At 41.0% G+C, this 21,465-nt stretch overlaps 1 protein-coding gene and 1 long non-coding RNA gene across 3 annotated transcripts in view; one reads left to right on the top strand and one right to left on the bottom strand.

Annotated features, from left to right (window-relative positions):
* Window positions 1-15,056, bottom strand: part of LOC102744363 (teneurin-3-like) — a 180,066-nt gene extending 165,010 nt beyond the window's left edge. Inside the window, exon 1 of the mRNA XM_081807307.1 lies at window positions 14,879-15,056. The gene's annotated coding sequence lies outside the window, so the exon portion shown is untranslated. The remainder of the gene's footprint in view (window positions 1-14,878) is intronic.
* A 103-nt stretch (window positions 15,057-15,159) lies between these two features.
* Window positions 15,160-16,579, top strand: LOC115940034 (uncharacterized). Of its 2 annotated transcripts, none has more exons than XR_004074819.2 (4): window positions 15,160-15,304; window positions 15,479-15,572; window positions 15,775-15,918; window positions 16,097-16,579. It is a non-coding gene; the product is annotated as an uncharacterized LOC115940034 (long non-coding RNA). The 2 variants fall into 2 exon arrangements; XR_004074818.2 differs by having other exon boundaries at window positions 15,161-15,304; window positions 15,474-15,572.
* The last annotated feature ends 4,886 nt before the right edge of the window (window positions 16,580-21,465 follow it).

The following is a 21,465-nucleotide window of genomic DNA, read 5'->3' as shown; positions in this document are numbered from 1 at the left end:
AGAGAATGAATGTTGTTAAAAACTGTCCATTAATTAAGAGAGATCTTCTAAGGTGACAGCCCAAGTAAAGAGAAGAAGCTCTGTCACTCCTGTTTGGTTCTTCTTGGCTAATTTGGAGAGCTGATATTGCAGTGGTCTCGCTGCTGGGTAAGCGTCCCCTACTCTCTTCCGTGCACACAGGACGTCTCACGACACACCCGACACCATGTGATCCCTCTCCGTGCTTCAGCTCATTTCATCTTCGCACCTACCCCTCAAGTGGGTATGTCAACAACCCCGATTTTTGTATGCACCGTGGTATCTACAGTGTGCAGGGCTCAGTACCAGGCTCTCGACAATAGGTAGCAATGCCACCAACCTTTATTAGCCATCCTGTTGTTCAGATAAGGAACTGAGGCTCAGAGACAGGGTGGCTTTACCCAAGGTCACACAGGAAATAAATGACAGAAATGCGATTAGAGCAGGCTTCTCTAGTTAAATTCCTCTCTAGAATTAAAGTGTTCTTTTTTATTCAATTAATGTAATGGGTATGACCTAATCCAATATGTCATCTTTAACTTTGGATTTTCCTCTCCTATGGAATTTAGCATCTGGATTCAGGTAATATTCAAATGCTAGTAGAAAACGAGATTAGCTACAGCTTTCTCATCGTACATTCAGTCCCTGGTGGGCAGAAGACGGGGGGCTGGGAGAGAAGGATCTGAAGGATCTGAGTGAAAGGTCAAGAGTATGGGTTGTAACTGCTACTGTCCCTTAACCCTTTCCTGATTTAGCACGAATAATGCTTCTAGAAGGCTTGCTGGCAACCTGAGTTTCTGTTTTAAAGCTGGAAAAAGTGTACCACAAACTGCAAACATTTTTTTCCCTCAAAAATGGGTAGAAGAGGATGACATTTAAGATAATCCACAATCTGGGCCCAAGCTCTCTCTCCAAGCTCATCACAGATTTTTCTATGGGGGATCCTCTGCTCCATTCCTGCTGCTCACCCACGATCTCCCAAAGACATCATGCAGATCTCTGCATCTACATCACAGGTTGCAAACTGGGGGCCCAACTGCCAAACCCAGCCTGCAGACGTGTTTTGTTTTATCTGTGTGTTTTGTGCGCCTTTTTTTTTTTTTAATGAGCCAACATTTCAAAATCTAGAAATTTCACATAATTCATATTCTGGCATTTCTTGAAAATTCTTGCAATCTGGCTACACTGTTTCACCCCCACATGGCAACAACCAGTCTAGAGGTGTGACGTGGTGTCTCCTTTTGGGCGAAGCGCGTGTCCTTCCGTGCTCGGTTCCCATCACCCCGCGTCTCCGTTTCTGAGGCAATGCCAACGCTATTATCAAACACGCTCTGCTGCTCTTCTAATGGTATGGAAACATTTCTCTGTGTGCATGTCTCTTTCAAAAGTGGCAAAATGAAAGACAAAGAGAACCACGTATTTTGGGAACTAGGAAAGAACGTGCATCTGCGTGGAAGCGCAAATGCGATACGAAACTAACAATGGCCAATTTCATTCATCCCCTTTACCTGCGGGCATTGTCATCACCTGTCCGCTAATTTGGGCTCGCTGTGGTTGATTTCTGTTGCTCATTCGGTTTCCCTGTCTCGGCATCCCCTCACCTGTCCATGTCGACTGTTAATTTTTTTCAGAGATCCATCCTCTACCGTGGTATCTTTTTGTTCTCATTTAAATGCCAACAACTTATTGTTGGTACTACAGACTTAACATGAATCACAGGCAATCTTAAAATAACAGAATATACACTTTGAGAATTTTAGGTGTCCTAGGGGACGACCTAAGTCTAGAGACCACAAAGCTTTTGTAGGGAGGAGTTATTCTTTAGTGAGGACACTTGACACTGACATGCAGGGAGGGAAGATTTCATTCCCGTGTCGCTTGTTTACCGATGGGCCAGGCACTGTGCTCGAAACTAGCTGTGCTGAGAACGAGAGAGAGAGAGAGAGAGAGAGAGAGAGAGAAGGGTCTCTGCCTTCGCAGCACTTTTGTGGGTAAGCTTGCAACGAACATTGCCAAGTTATTCCACAGGGAAGGAGGCAAATGGCCACCCTCTGTTCTTCCCAGGTCCGTGGCTCTTCATGATCCTTCTTGCTGGATGTCTACAGCCATGCCTGTGTGGAGAAGTGTTAGGCCCATGTTCTGATTCACTCAGCTGTCTATCCTTTTAAACCCTTGTGAGCCCCAGGGCACTTCTGTTGTTTTTCAGTAGTTACTGCCTCGTGTCCTTCCCAACGTCCATGGAGTTTCAAGGCTCTACTAATGTCTGTAGGCTTCAGGAAAGCTGTGTGCTGAAAGCCTTAGATGCTGTACTCCCTTCAGTTCTCTGCCATTTCAAAGACCCGTGGGGTATTAGAGTACGATGTGCCCAAAGCAGTAATTCTTCCAATACCTCTTTCAGCTTTCCTAATAACCTTAATAACTGTCTGTTATCTCTTACATCATGCCTCAGCTAGAAGTGAAAACTTCCTAGGGGTCTGAGATCATGTCTTGTTTCTTCTAATCTTCCCCAGGACACAGTCACTTGGACACAGAACACTGACAAAACACTTGGGGTTTGATTTAAATGAATCGGGAGAGGGAAAAATGCCTGTGGAAGTGAGGCACACGTTAAAAATAAAGATGGACGTTCAAATCAGGGCAGACCTTTACTACATCTGTATAGCCTCGTGATTTTTATAGGTTCAATGGCAGCCGTTCACTATTAATTTCTATTATATTAAATATAAAAGGAGAAAAATTTCAAGTTTTGACGGGTAAGCAGTACATTTCCTCCCCTGAACAACTCCCAAAAGCTTTCTGGAAACTAAAGCACTTTTTCCTATTTTTGCTTTTCATTTTGAAGACCTTCTTCCCCAATCAAGACGCTTACATGAAAAGTGACAGACCATTTTGCTATCTTTTTCAAATGAAGCCTGATTTATCTCCCTCCTCATCCTGCCTGCCCTGTTCTCCAAAGAATTTTTATCAGGCAACAGATATTCTCTAGAATCTCAAATGAGAGGAAAACAAAAATAATTGTGTTTCTATGCAATATCTTTGACACCTTCCTAAAAGTAGTAAGTATTGAACTCAGTCATCTTCTACACTTTTCTAATCACAGAAAGTACCTTTACTTATTCCTAGAGATAGCCAATCCCACCGTCCACAGAGATGGAAACATCCCGATAGTACAAAAGAGAGATATTATAAATAATGAAGACAGGTTGTCCTTAAAAGTTGACACACTTCACATTTCTTAGGGTTTATATATAGCTAGTTTCCAATTTTGTTCTATAAATAATATTAATGCAAGCAAATACGTTGAATTTTCTCCAGAAAGCACTCTAATTTCTTCAGGGTTGTATCACTATACATTTGTTAAGTGCCCATGTGACATCAATCATTCTCCAATTTGGCACATCCAAATAAATGCGAGGGATTAATAAATCTCTCTCTACAATGTCATCTTCTAATGGGTTTTTAAGAAGTGAAAAAAAAAAACTATCATATTTTGCTTAGGGTTTAAATTATGACCATCACTGTAGACATGTGACCCAAAGAAATATGGAAACCACTTGATTCGGTGGTACTTAACTCCATAAAAAGGTACTCGTTGTAGATAAATTATTAAATTTTCAGTGATTTTTATTGCCGAGCATCACTGAAGCTAAAGTTGCTGGGTTTTCATCTTTGCAATTCTTCCTCATAACCACTGACATAACAATTTGAAAACCAATAGAATCACCCATGCACCTGTAAGCAGCCCGTCCTCTGCCCTTTCATCTTCCTTTATAAGCATTTATAGGAAATGAGGTGCACAAAACACATGTATTTGTATTTACATTTGCAAAAAAAAAAAATCCTCAAACAGCTGTGGACACAGCAAAGATTAGAATCTGATAGTGGCTTAGAATAATGAAGAAAGAGATTGTAAGGGTTCAGCTACAGAGCTGATGAAAAATAGAAAAAAAAAAGCCCCTGCTCCTCAAAATCCTTAATCTGTATTACTTTTACACGTGAAATTAAAACACATATATTCTAAAAATTAAAAACAGGAAACAGGATGACAAATGTTTTTCAACAAATTATTTTGCAGTGTATTAAACCCTGTGTTTTCCTAAAAATAACAAATTGGAAATCTGGACAAATATCTAAATAAAATATTTTAAGGTATTAATTAAATTCTTCTAAAAATTTTATGCAGTACTTGAAACTTGGTTACATCTAGCTAGTTTCCAAACAGTACTGTTTATTTTTTAACCTCATATTTATACCAATTATAAAAGCCTAGAATCTTTTATGAAGGTTTACATAATCAATTGTTTTATTAAGGTGATCATTAAAAGTGATATTTTTTAAATAGCTTTTCATAAATATGTTCTATATAATATTTAAAAATAAAACCATTTTTTTTAGATTCATATGTCTTCTGCAATGGATATATATATTTATGCATGTATCAAAGTTTAGGAGGCTAATAACTCAGAACAGTAATATTAACATTACAGAGTCATCTTCTGGAGTTTATATAGTATGATTCAATGAATAAGTATACAAAACTAGAATTAGTACCACTTACTTCCGCACTCTGCAATTTTTATAGTAAACTTTGCCATCTTTTAAAAACTTTTAAAAGCTAGTAGGCTCAGAAATAAGAACCCATTTATTAAGGAACACTAATTGTCTAATAAATTATGCTTTTTTATGTGGCATCACTGCATCCTACAGTGTCTTAATTAACCAATATTTGATACTTGATTATTTAATAGGCTGAATTGACCATTCCATTTTTAATATATTTCTTTTACTAAAAAAAAAAAATCTTCCTAAAACATGACACATTTTTTTTATCATACTTTTAATGCTCTGCATGAAATTATTCATGCTAATGGGAATATAATCACATAGCAAAACAGTCATTCTTTTTTTTTAACCCATAACCAAAGCATGCTATGATATGCTCACTTTTTGCATACATGTTCAGAGAAAATTAACTAATAATATGTGATGGCTTCATTTTTATACGCTGTTATTTCTGTCTCAAGTTGCTTTGAATATCACTAACATGGGAAAAGCTTACAAGGAACTTCAATCAGGCCACGGATCCTGCAGACTGGACTGAGGAGGCAAACCACTTAAGTGACTGGGTACCTCACAATAATCAATTCACTTGTCATTTGGCATAAATGTAAAAGCACCCTTCCCAACTTTTCTGGCTTCATTATCTTGCATCAAATTATTAACCTCTGGATTTTAGGAGTTGGATCTATTAATGCCTAGAATGTATATTTAGACTAAAATTCTACATAAATATTAGATTTAGGAAAGGAAGCAATTAACTTATTCAAGGAAATGAAATGATGGCCAAGCTAGTCCAGTGCTACTTGATAAAACCATTGTGTAACACATTCTGGGATCACAGATTTAGGGGAGAATGCATAATCCTTCATCAAAGAGTGGCAGCTTATCCACAAAGCTTCCTATTCCTGATGGGATATTCTTTTAAAAGTAATAAGGAGGACTTAAAAACTATGTAACACTCTTCTACCAAAATTAGCCATTTATACCAATGCTTCTTAATCCTAAAAGAACCAGAACCTCACCCAGAAAGCCTTGAGAAACTTTCCTTTGGGAAAAAAAAATACATAATGTGTACTAATAATTGACATCTATTCCTAAGTCAAATGTTTATGTTTCAGACTTAAAATTAAGTGATAATACCACAGAAGGTACAATATGTTTTTTTAAAAAAGGTAAAAGCAAGATAACAAAAAAATAATGCAGTCCCTAGAAGGCTTACATTGATAACAATTTCCAAGACTGAGAATTACTAGTACTTTGCTTTCTTCAACATTTAAAATTTTTAATGTGAATTATAGCCTTTTCAAAGCTCAAGTGGTAATTACACTACCAATTCATATACCTTATATCACATTTAAATGAAATACGTGATACATTAATGATTTGTTTTAAGTAATTCGAAATTAGCTTTTGCTGATAGCTTAATATGAAATTCACCAAGCTTGATATGTTAAAATTCCTATCTGAAGTATAATACTGTTTTAAATGCTACTTTCATCAGATGATGTGAACAGAATTAACTGATGGCATCTCTTAAAACAAGCACTCGGTCCTCTCCTTCAGATCTCTCCTTTGTCAAAATCTCAGAAAACACCTGCACAGTGGAGATGAAGTATGTCACTGGAAAGTGCAGGTTTTATATAAAACTTGAAGTAAAAAAGATTAGACTTTTGCCATGGCTATACTGACTGAGGGCTGACTCAACTTGCTAACATCATACTTAAATGAAATGAAAGATAATATGGATTTTATTGAGATTACTTTAAACCAGAATACCAATAAATGATTATCTTAAAATGTAACTTTTATTTTACAAATGCATTCCTGCTGTCTGACTTAAAGAAAATAATATCAATACATCATTCATCTTTCAGTTTTGTAATAAATAACTTTTTGGTGACCTGTGTGGGTACTGCATACATATATATTAGTGAATAGTCTCCCAGTGTCTAGACTACGTAAGATGGGGATATTCATTAGTGTTTCTATGATATCTAGAACACCAGATTTACCTAATCATCTTAATTTCTATTAAGCTCTTTAAAAACTTATATTGGAATTACTGTATGTTTTGATAACTAGTATTTTTGGATTTCTTAACTGTGGACTATAGAGCATAGTATCGATTTAAATAAAAATATGAAGTTCTGATTGGTGGAACCATGTAAAAGATAAAAGCTGTAAGTGTAAATAATTTAAATTACTGAGATCTAATTATATACATCATCAACAAAACAGTATTTGAATTTGAACATATAAAATGAAGATTTCTGTTTGGTACTGCATTTTTAACTATAACGTACTGTGCTTCAAATCCTATATGGATAATTTTACATTTATTTAATTTTTAAATTACATCCTTATTATCCATATTATTTTCCTTCAAAGGTAGAACACTAAACATATACTATACCACCTAATATCATACAAATTGAAACACAATTTAAAAAGATAATACCACAATCAAAACACAAGAGAGAAAACATTTAAAAAGTCTTCTTTCTGCCACACATGTAATGTTTAAAATTAGTAACAAAGAAAGAAATCTTTTTGGCAAATCAACTTAACATGCCAAGATTGTTCATAAACTTTTTTGTAATGCCAGGTTCTCATTCAGAGACTGTATACTCTAGGGCAAAAGTAAACGGTAAGGGAGGATTTTGTTCCATTTAATTTTTCAATCACAGGAAATGCAGAATAGGCTATCCTACTTCTCTTCGGCAAGAAAAAGTTACAAGGGAGCATACAAATTACTCTGAAAGTGAGGATTTAATTCTGGTTTGACAGTGTACACATGACCTATGAGTAAGAACTTTAACTTTTGTTTAAAGTGAAATTTATTTTAAATGTTAAATATGCCAGCACTGTCATCAGAGACTGGTTGAAAATTAAGATCGAAATACCCACTTGGAAATATATTACAGATGGAACACGTCTGTTCTAATTTGAATGATAACATTCTGGCAGAAGTTCATCCTCGACCTTCACCCCTTTCTGAACCCAAATTCATCGACAGCTTTGTAAGGCAACACACATCTTTTTGCTGGAAGGTAGGATTATTTTTGAGGGCTTTCTAATTCTCTAGAAAGGTTTCCTAAAGAGAACATGAAGAGGACTAATATTTTCGTTAATTTGATTGTGTCAAGTTATTCTCCAAACTATTATTGATGCTATCAGAAAATTCAGCCAGACTGCTGTAGGAAGAATGTCTCATTTTTGTGACAATCAAGAGACAAAATACGGTTGTGTACAATAGCTCTTACTCCTTTTCGATATTACAGTGAATCACTTCTGGTATTTATTTAAATTAGTTATGACTTGCAGTGTTTTGGTCGACATTTATTATCCTTATCATTACACAAAATTAAGTGAAAAAGTTTACACTGTAAATATTCGTTTCATTTTTTATTATAAACATAGAAAAAGGTTTAAGAGGCTTTTTCTGTTGTTCTTCAGAGGAAATAAAAAGTCAGGTTTGCTCTTCAAGAACTATAGGTCTGACAGCTTTCTTTAGCTGGAAGTTATTATAAATTCTGAAGGAAATAAAATTTACAGCTGTCTTCTGGCTTTCATAATTATTTTAAATGACAAGCCGTGTGCCAGCTTTTTTTTTTCTTTTTGAAAAGAGCTATGCAAAAAGGACCAGTCCCTTGCCAATTTTTTCCACCTACATGTTGACAAATTTCAAATTCTCTGATAAAGCTATTAGCATAGATGTCACATTTTAAAAGAGCATGTGGTAGACTGAGAATAAACAAGTACACTTTTCGGTAGGATCGCTTTCATAATTACCGAAATAAACATATCCCAATATTAACATATTTGTAAGTGCTTCGTGCAAACCCATTAAAATACTTCATGCATTTCTCATTGTAAATTACGTTAATTCCGGTCCTGTCTCCTCACTCTCTGCATAACACTTCCAACGTGCTGTCCCAGCATTTTAGCTCTCCTAAGGTAGCTCCCTAGTACGGAAGCCAAATGCTGGCCACAATAGGGATGCTAGAGCTTCCTGGGGGAAGGAAGGACCTCTCCTCGGAAATGCCCCTGTCATCAAAAAGACACCTCACTTCCTCGCAATGATAGTGGGTCCACAATTCTAATTGTAAAGTATTAGTTGAACTTAACTGAACTCGAGATGAAATAATCCATTCTCATAAAAGAGTACCTTTTCTTCCTTCCTTTCTTTTTTTGTCATCCTACTATTTAGAAGTGGTTCAGACTATGGCTGAAGGCAGAGAGTCATTACCAAGCTGTTATTTCTTTCTAAATTATGGCAATCTGAAGAGAATTATCACAAGATTCTGGTTAAGTGTAACTAATAATGGAAGAAATGACAGAATGACTAAAATCTATTGATTATGAGCTTTATCTTCAAAGACAAGTGACCTTGTAAGTCACCTCCTAAATTATCATTTAAAATAATCAGAATGAAGACTATACTTTCAGGGATCATTTCTATAGTTTGCTAAAGTAATCAGAATATTTGTTTTTAAGTCTATATAAATCTGAGAATTATAAAATTATAATTTGGTGTTCAGTCCCATATACAAAGAAAATATACCTATAAAATAGAACTGTTAACACATTTTCTTTTCTCTGTCAATATGAAGAACCATAAACAATATTTGGAATTTCTTGGATTAATTTTTAAAAACTAATGATGCTCATATTCTTGGATCTAAAATGCAAATACTTAAAAGTGAAAAAAATTTAGAAGTTAATTTTCTCCTGTACTTACCCAATTAACTTGCAATGACCAAATTTGCCCCCTATAGATCGCCTTTCCTGTCAAAAACACTGCTACACACAGAAAATGCTCAAAGAACCATCACTCTTTATAAACGATTTTCATGTTCATATTCTCTCCTCTTCCTCTTCTTTACTTCTCCCTCTCCACCTCTTTCTCTCTCTGTATCTCCCATTGGTTTTGAGGCAGAGACCCAGTAGACCCAGTTATAAAATAGCTGCTTATTATTAAATAATATGACCCCACCCCTGGGCAAACCAAATCACAGCATCCCACTGCTCCCCAACTTCTGTAATCAAAGTAAAAAGTATGTCACCGTACTGGAAATCACTTTATCAACAGAGAGCATCTCACAGTAACTTTTATATAATTGAATATGACAATACAAGTGTGAATATAGGCACTTGATTGTCTCAAAACACTTCATTTTCAAAACTGCCATCTCTCCATAAGTGATCATCCACTCCTTAGCTCACGGGAAAGAAGATAACCATAGTTTGGGGATGTGGTACGCTGTATTCTACAGATGCTGCAGAAACATTAAAGCCGTCTACTACCTCCTTGAAGTCTTAGAACTCAGTTAAGACTGCCACCTATCCCAAACTTGTTAGAAAAGTCAGTACTACCCTAGTGCTACCTCTAGACTGCAAGGATGTTAACGGGGTAGTAAAAACTCCTTTTTATTATTATACGGTTTCAATCATATATTCATGTGGCTGTGAGTACGTTCTAGGATGCTGACATTAATTTGCTCGGTAACTTATCTGAAGTAGAAGGAAGGAGGTTTCAGTAGATTATTATCTTTTACAGGAATTCTACATAGCTATTCTAACTACCGAGTCCCTGAGTTATTTAATCGAAATCACACACACACACACACACACACACACACAGGTACACACAAATCAACATTCTTTCCAATGAAGGAATCCTATTATGGTTTTGGTGTTTGAAACAGCTCTATATCTTAGAGCATATTTCTGCATTTGGAAAGTTTATATTCTAATGAGGGGCTAAGATGATGCTTTGAAAATGGCATTTTAAGTACATTATTTTAGCGTTTCGAACTGTTTTTAGTGAATGTTTTTAAATGGAACAACACTAATTCAGTGTACATAATCTATCATTACAGTGAAGAAAATTAAAATATAATAAACATATTTCCTACCAAGTTTTTTTTTTTCCTGAAGCAGAAAACAATGCACTGTGGGAACTTTATATTCACTATAAAGCAGTCACATCTTTATTTAAAAATTCTAGAGATGATGGCTTATATTAGAATAGTTATCTATATTAATCTTTGATTTTGTGCTTTTGATACTTTATTTTATTGAGACTATAAGCATACATCACAGTAAGCAATGCAATGTGGACCAAAGTCCAAGAAAATCTTCACACGGTCTTTCGGAAGAGAATAAAATGCTGATAAGGTGGAGACCAGACACAGCTAATGTACAAACGCAAACATCGTCGTAGGGATGATCATAGTCTCCATCTTTCCAGGTTTCCAAAGAGGATAAAGAATTACCTCCACATGCATTACCTTTCATTGTCAAGATTATACCTACCACCTTATAAAATAAAAGTTATAACGCATGTGCAAGACGTGGATCTATAATTCTAAGAATTCCTTGAAAAACTCAACTAGAATATTGATATAAACAAAAAAGGAAATAACCTAGTTGTATAATGTTTACCATTTATGACTCCAAAAGACCACAAAGCCTTTTGACAAACAAGAAAATACACCTGAGGCATATTGTATTTGGAAGAAAAAAGCCCATTGCAGTTGAATATGTATTAATGAATTGCTTCCTCATGCTTTATACAATTCTTAGAGAAAGTTCAAATTAAGTCCCCCAAAGGATGTTTTAATTATAAGAAGCAATATTTTAAAACTCATACAAGCCATCACACTTGTTTGGAAACAAATGACTTCTCAAGATGTAGAAGTATTACTATCAATCACCAACAAGTTAATTCTACATAATAAGGCAGGTTTGGATGCAAACTGACCCACTGTGGAATGCTGTATCTAAAATTGATTACAACAGCACTCAAAATGAATGCAGCCCTCTAAACCACTTCTTTGCTCAGAAACATTAATCTCAATTAGAAGGAGAGTTTCATAATGGTAATGCTTGGTATATAAAAAAGTATGAAATAAATCAGTTTTTATAAGACACAACAATTAATCAGTTTTGAAACTTACAAGTTTTTTTTTAAGTACAAAATGTCCATCAGGATTCTTAAAACATCTGTTATCTCCAAAATAAGGTTTTGAATGTGTTCTGAAAGAAGCTTACATGACATAATTTTTAAGACTCGGTTATTAAAACTTTTAAGTAGCATAACATTATTATGCTGTCTTTTCAGTACACTTCTTTATTTTGAGTGAGTGTTAAATTCTTCTCGACTATCATTAACACTGGCTTTAACTGAAAATTCAAAGAGATATATAATTGGGTGTGGATCAGAGTAAAAGTTTGATAGCAAATTACTGTATTTTTTGCTCATATTCTCAACTGAAGTAAAGAGAGTATGTTCTAAAAGTCAAAGTAGACATTTGGCTATCAAATAAAACACTGGGTAGATAAGCAATGCGTCAATGGACATGCCTAACAGGTTTCTACAGCACATCTTCAGGAAAAGGGCAGACAATTCATTAACACTGCTGAATACACTGATTCACGTAAGTAAAATACCTTGATGACATTCCTCAGCTGCCCAGAAATAAAAACTTTAAAGGGATAAATAGAGCTTAATAAAAAGGAGGTAATGTATTTATTAAAATGATCAATATTAATAAACAAACCAAGTTGTCTTTATGCTGCTTTTATATTAGACTATGACTATCTTCAGGACTTACTTCCCAAAACCATTGTAGGCAGAACAAACTTGGCTATTTCCAAACATGCTTTCACAGCAATGGGAAAAACATTTTTTGTACATCAAGCTCAAAGTTGACCAAGTATTCCTGATAGGTCATTCTACTCACAACGATAGCCATACACTTTTGCCTGGTTTCTTATCTGCTTGACTCTCTACAAAGGAAATAATTTTAACTCTTGGCTTTCAGAAGCAAAGCTAAGGAAGAGTAGCTTGAACTTGCTAACTGGATTATTATGGTTTAGCTATGTTTTCTTTCCGAATAAATGTAAAACTTTTCACTCTATTTAGGTACTTTCTTCTATTCAAAGATAAGCATCCTTATCTTTCTTTGTCTTCACCCTAATAAAGCAGGTTCTCTTTTCTAACCAAAAGACTCATGACACGCCTACAAGATCAGAGTAAGAAAAGCCTCTATAATTTACCTAAAACATTTCTTTCTAGAAAATAAACTCAGCCATTCAAAATGATTCAATTTGGAAAAAAAAATTAGTCAGAATTCTACTATAATTTTATCTGCTTTATTTTACATAATTAAGAAATCCTCACTAGGGTCGATACTCCCTGTCAATGAGTTGCTAACATTAATGCTGTTGGTACAGGATACTAATGTATTTTTCAAATATATAAGCACTGGTATAGTTATTAGTACATTTTCATAAAAATTGTGTAGTATATGTAAAAATATACCTGTCTTACTTAAAGGAACTACTTTCTCTCATAATATATATTCTCTTTTAAATTGTCTAAAATAAAATATATTGACCACCAGCAAAAAATAGTATCTTTGAGTTAAGAAGAATACTAAAATTCAAACAAGAAAAAAAGGCAGATTGTTAAGGAAAATGCAACAGGAAGAGAGATACATTCAATCCTGAAATACACAACAGAATAACTTGACTAAACTCATTGTAAACCCCATCTTTGAAGAATTTAGGAATAATTTGTGAATGCCTTGACATTTTAAAGTGGGATTAGCAAGTCTTATTACTGAACTAACCTCTCACACTTAGAGCAAGAATTAAATATTTGCTCTGCATTTAGAATCACAAATCGAAAGTTCCAAGGCTCTTACAAGAATTTCATATATTAAGAAATAAAAGCTAGAAGTTTTAGATAATTAAGAATGTATTAAGGAGTGCACAAAGCAAGATCGTTGGTGTATTTGTAAAATTTCTGTTTCAACTGAAATATTAAAATCTATAATGAGTTTTCATTATATTCTCAACTCTGTTCCTAATATCCTAGATAGACCACAAATACTTTTCCAGGTAGGCACCCGGGTGGAGGAGGGGTATGCATCGTATTCTAAGCAAATTCACTAAAAGAATCAAATCACAAGTTCTGCTCAGTTGCAATACCACCTTTTGGGGTACCCTTCCAGGCTTTCCAAAGATGCTAGTCCTGCCTTTTTGTTTTGTTTTGTTTTTGACAACAGAAAGGAAAGGTAATGCCTGAACATATTTCTATTTCTAGTGAAAAGACCACCCAGTGGATTCTGCCAGAGCCTCCAAATGTTTGACAGATACACTGTCAGAAGATAAGAAATAAGAGTATTATGAAGAGACAGTCCTGTTCTCCGGAATCCCAGCTGTCTGGGGCCCTGTAAAAAGTGCCTGGACAGCCCTCACCCTTTCACTTCCACAGCACTTACCCAAAAGTACCTGGAAACTTTTCTCTAGCTTTAGATTATCATGACTTCAGAAAACAAATGTATCTGCTGCATTGCACGGTAGAATTACCTGGTACCCTTCCTCCTCAGTAAGAATTAGTAGCAGGTTACCATTACAACTACCTTAAAGGTGAGGCAGTAAGAATGGAATCCAAACTGCATCATAAGGTGTTCAGCAGAGATCAGATATAGCCCACCTCAACCTAAAATATTTGAAGCTTCTTCCAGTTGGTTGGAAAACACCACACAGCCGGAGACTGAGTTGCAGATTCGTAGATCTGTAATTGTTCAAATGCCCAGTTCAGGGTATTTGTTTGTTTCCAGCCCCATCCGGAGTTTCCAGATGAAGTTTCAGTCGAGATCTACCCCTCCCCACGCCACCCCAGCCCCTCGTTCCCGTCCTTCTCCATTCCCAACTTGGCCGCCTGGTAGTTGAAGCCTCATTTTCACTTGCCCCAGAAAGTGGTGACATTTCAGGGCTTCCCGCTCGCTGGAAGCCCCCAAGATCTTCTCAGACACCTTCTGAGGACGCGGCGCCCCGCCACAAAACTGGGGATCACCCCGACCTGAGCCAGACGGGCTAGACTCCCTGCCCCCACTGAGCGCCCAGCCCCCGGGGCTGCCTTTCTCGGGTTACCCGCGAGCCCGGGGCTCCCCGGAACCGCAGCGCCCTGCCCAGCTCCTCCGGCGCCAGGCGCCGGCGAAGTTCCCACCTGAGCAGGCAGCCTGAGGTGTCAGACGCGAGGGAGGGGCGGGGACGGAGAGGCCGGGAACTGGGAGGCCAGACCCGGGGAGACCGCACGCCGAGGAGATGCTCCCGGGCCACCCCGGGCTGGCCCACCTGCTGCCGCCTGCCAGAGCAGCGCGGGGAACCGCGCCGCCGTCCGCGCCGGCTCCGGCCCGCCCGCCCTCCCGCTCCCGGCGCCGCGGCCCGGGCACTAGGACCCCAGAAAGGAAGGAGGGCGCGCCGGCGGCGGCGCAGCACTTACCGCGCTCGGCTCGCCCGCGCCTCCGGCTCGCTCCCCGGCCGCAGCCGCCGCGTCCACCCGGGCAGCGCGCACACACAGCACTTGGCCAAATTCAAAGGAGCCGGGCGCGGGGGAGGGGGCCCCGCCGAGGGAGCGGAGCGTGGGAGACGGGGGAGGGTGGCGGGAGGGGGAGAGAACAGCAAGTGTTACAACTTCCTTCCCTGCCCAGCGCCCGGCCGCGGCGGGCGAGGGACGCGGCGAGGGGAGGGCAGCGCGCGCCGGAGCGCCAATGAGTTCACTTTCTTTTTCTCCCCCGCGCTCTCCCCCTCTCCCTTCCCGCCGGCCCCTCTAAGCCTCCAGCTCAGCCGGAGAGGCCGCGCCGGAGTTTTCGGTTCTCGGCGGGGGAGCCGGAGGACGGTGGCGGCGAGGGAGGAGGAAGAGGAAAAGGTGAGGAGGCGAGCAGGGCGCCGTGCCAGGGAGCAGCATCCAGGACCTTAATTGTGTGACGGGGGGACGCGCCGGGCCGAGTGTGCCCGAGACAGGCGCGTACACGTGTCCGTGTGTGTGTGCGAGTGTGTGTGCGGGAGGAGAGGAGCCTACCATGCGCTTCCCCCAGTGCAGATCGCGGGAGAGCCCAATCACAGGGCGAGCTGGACCGGGCTGCGATCATTTATAATCCTGGACTCCTCCGCTCCGCCACTTGTCAAGATGACAGGTACTTTATTTCTTCTTCTTCTTTATTCAAAAAAAGAGATTCCCCGTTTACTGCCTTTTTCTGTCAAATGGGATTTGCCGGACTGAACCACGTTCGCCGCCCCTCCCTTCTTCCCTCCTCCCGGCCGCGTCGGGTACGGGAAAGCTCCAAGGCTCCCATGCTGTGACCAATCAGTGCATCTACTACTCTTGCCGTGATTTAGGGGTCATCCATGAATAACACTTCACGCTGATGAATGGCTCTTGCCGGCTTTCGGCTCTGATGAGGGGTCTGCCCGCCGCTGATTGCAAACACTAATGAACTTACAGCGCCATCTGAAATTCACACGCACCTACAAAGTGCAGGGGTACGTGCGTGCCGGGGAGGGGGGGGTCTGTCCTTTTCTTCTCTGGGTTGCGGGATGGGGGTGGGGGAGAGGGACGGGGGAGGGGGCGGGTAATTGCTTTGGACCAAAGTGGAAACACTTCTCTGTGTAATCAAACCTCTAACCTTCTTAGAAAACTACTTTGCTTGATCTTTCATAGGGTGGGCATTTCAGGTCAGCGGAGTCACCCGAAGAGGTAGGAGTGCAAGACACTGCCGGGAAGATGGATTTCGAGGCAGAAGGGTGTAATTAAGGATTTCCACTCTCGGTAGGCGGCCCGTCCTTTACAAGAGGCTCTGAAAATGACCTGCGCCTTCCCTTCCAGAGTGTCCTCTCGTCCGAAACTGAAAAGCGCAAATGACCTTCGCACGCGGGAAGGGGCTCTGAACACCAAGATTCCTTGCAAGCCCCAACTCGGGGCTGGCGGAGAACAAGTGTCTGCCCTCGGGTTCAAGCACCAGGTCCTCCCCAACAAGCGCGCAGCGGCCAGGGGGCTGGATTCTGGAGTCCTCTAAAGGCTCCACACCCCGCATTCTCCGACCCCCCCATCCCCCGTTCTCCCCTCAGCTTAGCAGCCAAACGCTACCTCTGCCTCGACTTTGTTTGCTGTGGGAGGAAAATAAAAGTTTACTACTCTCCACAAGACGCTGCCACTTTGTACTCGCTTAAGTTCCCCTCAGCACCCTCGCTCGCGACTCCCCAGCCCCTCTGCCCCGGCCTAAAGGAAGCCCACCGAGGCAGATTGCAGTTCCGGCTGCTCCGGACTTTTGGAACACCCAATCCGCGACCTTCGCGGAGCCGCTCTCCGGCTCTTTGCCGCTCTGGAACCTGCTCGGCACCCAGCGGCAGCAGGGCTGGGGCGTGCGCGCTTGGGGCGGACCAGCCCGCTGGGCTCCACTCCGGGCACCCTAGCGTCCTCCCCCCTGCCCCCCCCCTCCCCCGGGAGTAGCTCTGAATTTGTTCCCCAGGCCTTAACGGGGCGCTAGCAAACTTGACCTAGGAAGCGTGGCAGAGGAACTAGCGAGCTCTCAGCCTTCTCATTCCATCTCCCACTTTCAACTTCAGAGCAGAGGATTCCAGCGACCTGCACCTAACGGGGACTCGGGCTGGAAGGAAAACACCTGTATTTGTAACTACGTGCAGAACACGAAACAGACTAAGCACTTTGAAAACAAGAGCAGTGCCTCCTAGGAAAGCCTGAGGCTTCACGATAGAGTTTCTCCAAAGTTTTCGGGAGAACTGACAAGGAGAGTCCCTGAACTTGAATTAGTGCGCCCAGTCCCACCACCTGAGTTCCCGAAGTTGTCAAATGACCAAACGCACTTCACCTACTCGTTAAGAAATAACGGTAATGCGTGACCACCACGACCCCATTCCTGGGGCGCCAGTGACGCTAAGCACTACAGGAATCTAGAGTCGCCCTGCTTTGTGTGTTTCACACTTGAAAAAATAAAATAAAATAAGGCAGCGGGGGCAAACGAATGATTATTCCCCTCTCATTCTAACCATCCTCATTGTCTCAAGAAAACTTCCTGAATTGTGGAGGCATACCCCAGATATTATATGACAGTCACACCAACTACTTAAAATTTGCATTCCTGATGTGATCAAAAGGAAACTTGACGGGTGTTTCATAAATCACCTTTGTGGCCCAGTTCCCAGAAAAACATCTTAAGTGTTCAAAACTTTGCTAAGTGTCCATGTAACACTCCCCCTTGCTCTTTCGTACCTTACTATCTAGGAATACACACAAAAAAAGAGATAAGACACATCCTAAAGAGGCCAGAACAGAAGAACTAAATTGCTGGTAGAACAGGCAGGAGGTGGGGTCGGGGGAGTGGCATGTTTCTTCTTTGCAGCTCTTTTCTCTTTTCAGCCCTCATTATAGCTAAAGCTGGTAATGAGCATAGGAAACAATAGAACTCATAAAATTTAGAAATGGTAATAAATCTTGAAGCTTGTCTCTAGCCCAGCTCCCTGTTACACGATATTCAAAGTTTTTCAGTGCGGGATGTTGAACATTCACACGAATTGTATGCAATGCAGACAAAATACTCTAGAACTCATTCATACAGCCCCGTGCACTCTATGGCAAGCATCACTGGTGGACAAAGCGCGCAGGGTGTCCTCAACGACCGTCTGTGAGCGCAAGGCGAAGCCCGAAATCCAGGCAGTTTATGTGTGCTAAGTTTGAGGCTTCGTGGGTTGGGTTCCCACCCCCCCAACCCCTACCCCCACTAACAAAAAAGTTCCATCATTCGAGGTCCTTAGGAAGAGCTGATGTTGTACAGTGCCAAACTCTACCAGACGCTTTCTCCTCCGAATGCATCCTTGGAAAGCAGAGAGGCAGCCTGCTACGTGACCATCAGGCTTTTTGCCTCGCTGAGCTCCTGTCATGGGAGGGCGGGGATGGTGGGTAGATCACGCCGTGCCCTCGGCTGCAATAAAAACTCCAGCGGGAGAAGAAATGCAAGACGTGGCTGGCTGTTTTGCAAACCTCTGGCCGCTCACAGCAAACTCTGCCGGGCGCGGCTGGTGTGACTTTGCCGCGTGAAGGCAGCCGGTCTTGCACAGGATAATGGGGCTGAGCTGGCGGCATCGCCCTCCGGTGGGGCCCCCTTGTCACAGTGATACGCGGCTCTCCGGAAAAAAAAAAATGTTGCTGAGCTCCCCTTGCAGCCCGCACCCCACCCCTGGAAATGCATGCCTGTGGCCCTTGCAAACCTCTACAGGATGCTTGGGGAGGAAGATAATGGACCGAACCACTTTGGGATTAGGAACTGACCATGTCCTCAGGACTGAGGTGGGGTGGGAAAGGGACCCGTGCTTTGCCCTGCTGCGGAGGCTGGGCCCACAGCGCTGTTCTGTCGCGCCATCAACTCCCCACCTCAGGCGAGGGTCGCTCCCCACTCGAAGGGGATGCCTATCCATGTAAGTCAGCATCACGGAAGCCTTCCCTGGAGGCTGATGTTTTGGGGACTGTCGGTTTTCTCCAGGTCGAGCCTGAAGCCCCCGCTTGGGCCTCCCTCCCGTGGGGCGCAGCCGGGCTCCAAGGCTACATCCTCCTTTGACAGGCGGGGCTTTCAGGAGTGCAGAAGGGGGCACGGGGTCAGGCAGGTAGGAGGCTCTCCAAGGAGGCTCCTGGGCACCGCTCCACTTCATGGGCATTCTTTGGACTTACTACATCAGCTCTAGCAAACTGAGGCAAGAATGGCCTGACTGTAGGGCTCAAATCCGGCCGCAACCTCTCCGGCCTGAAGGGTTCTGGCACTGACAAGGAAGGCGGGAAATGACTGAAGGAGCCATAGTGGAGACTCTTAGACCTTCCCACTGACCCTTTGACAAGATCAGGCAAGCCAATAATCTATATACTTCCAAAAGGAGGTTATGTCCCAATTGAGAACAGTAAGTGATGAGCAGCTTAAAACAGCCTGAAGGCTGGCAGTCAGGAGAAGAAGGTGAGTCCTAGGCACTTGGAGGATGCTGGTTAAACAAATCAGTTTGCAGGTAGCAGACCACTAACCTAGAACAATGTACAGCACTAGAACTTAACTTTTACACAGAAGCCTCTCAAGTAGCTCTAAAGTTACTGTCAGGTGTTTGTTGTTTCTTCTCCTGGGAAAACAATCAACTGATTTCCCTTGGCCGTTAGGTTGAGGGAAACTGTAAAACAAATATTCTGATTTGATCACTGATCAAGTCATAAAATTAAATGACTATTGGCGGTGGAAAACAGGCTTTCATTACCTTCATTAAAGCAAGACAGGCCTCTCTCAATGCACATGCATTTCGGAGCTACCCAGTGAACCGGTGATCAGACAAACCAACCTTTAAATGCGGCCCTGCTTTTCCAGTACATTGGTTTGTGTTCCACTGCGTAAACAGAGGCTCCACGTGGCTCTGGTCTCTGGTGAAAAGGCATGCATGGAACCCAACCCCACTGCTGACTTGGTTTTGCTTCAGTCACATAGAAAACCCAGTTCCTCGAAGGATTTTGAACACAGAAGCGTCTTTCCACACGTGGCACTTTCAATTTTGGTTTCAGTCCACATGTGTGTTTAAAGCATGCCACATTTTCCCACACTGAAAGATAAAAAACCTTTAAAATTAATAGTTACCATGGAGTACCCTTTAAAATCTGTCATGTTTTCTGTGGACAGCTTTTTGATAAGCAGGATATATACCATATTTACGGTACACACTTTATACAGTATATGGTGTATTTAAGGCAGACGCTAGCTGCGCAAGGTTTATAAATTCATGACAGAGGACAGTTTTGTTAAGAATATCATGTCCTTTGGATGTTTCGGGATCCAGTCTATAAGTTAACTTGTAGACATAGATGAAAAACGTAGGCATCAAGGGACTACATTCAGCTGCAGACCCACTGAGCATCTTCTCATTTCCCAGGAGTGTCCTACTCCGTCCTCCCTTTGTCGACTCCTGAGTCCGGGACGTCCTGTACTCTCAGCCTCTGGAGCTCCTATTTATTAGAGCACCCATTAAGCCCTTGGAAGGGCTTCCATAGTATTTTCTGCATGTAATAAACGATGGCACTATTTTATTAAATGGGCCTTTTGCAATAGCTCTTTAAAACCACAGGGTCCAGCACAAAGGGCTGCATGCAGAAGATGTTCATTAAGTGGTTGTTGAATGAATGAGTGAATGCATGAATAAAATATTTTCACCCTATTCAGTCATTCCAACTTTTTTTTTAAAGGATAGGTCATAAATAAAATTGACTTCAAGAATATACTTATTAAGTACACTTTCCACTTTTCTGCCCATCCATTTTTTAATGGCACATCATTTAAAAATTCCAGTTATGATATCAAGCCACATCAGTTCACCTCTGAACTTGGTTGACTTCTCAGACACACAGTTTGAAGTAAAGACAAAAATAATGGGGAAAAGGAAAGAGATCAAATTTTGTGTTCCTCTTTTTCAGTAAGATGTAGCATATACGGAAATTTGGAAAAATTGGTAGTAAGCACTGATCAAATGCAGATACTCTAAGTATGTTCTACTAAATACGATACTATGACACCCTTATTGTTTACTGAATTCCTCTGCACTTTTAATGGTAAGAAGTGTAGAACCTAAGATGACTGCTTTTCATTTCTTCAAGACAAGGGTTCAGCTGGTATTGGGGAAACAATCTCTGTTTGTTCCTCTCTGCTCAGGAGGACTGTTTCTAATTGATCTGGCATGGAATTTAGTTGGAGATGTGTATGTAGCAACCAAAGCACAGAGCCTGTATGCTTTGTAAAGTGATAACCATATGGGCCTTATTTGAAACATTTGAGGATTTTCGACATTAACCTGGGTTAAATTGAGCTATAAATTCAACTCAAATGTATACGTCCTGACAAATTCATCATCACTTTGGATAGATCCAATCCGTGCTCCCCTCAGATTAATAAAGATGATGACCACTTATCACAAACGCGGAGGTTCTTTGTGATAAAGTACCATAATGTTGTACTTTGCACTGTTTAAATGCAAATTGCCCTTATTAAGCAGACATTT

The sequence above is a fragment of the Leptonychotes weddellii genome, chromosome 2, assembly GCF_054177405.1.
Source record: "Leptonychotes weddellii isolate Sample4059 chromosome 2, ASM5417740v2, whole genome shotgun sequence".
Taxonomy (NCBI): Eukaryota; Metazoa; Chordata; class Mammalia; order Carnivora; family Phocidae; genus Leptonychotes; species Leptonychotes weddellii.
The sequence above is the reverse complement of the archived record's forward strand: the minus strand, read 5'-3'. Positions and strand labels throughout refer to the sequence as shown.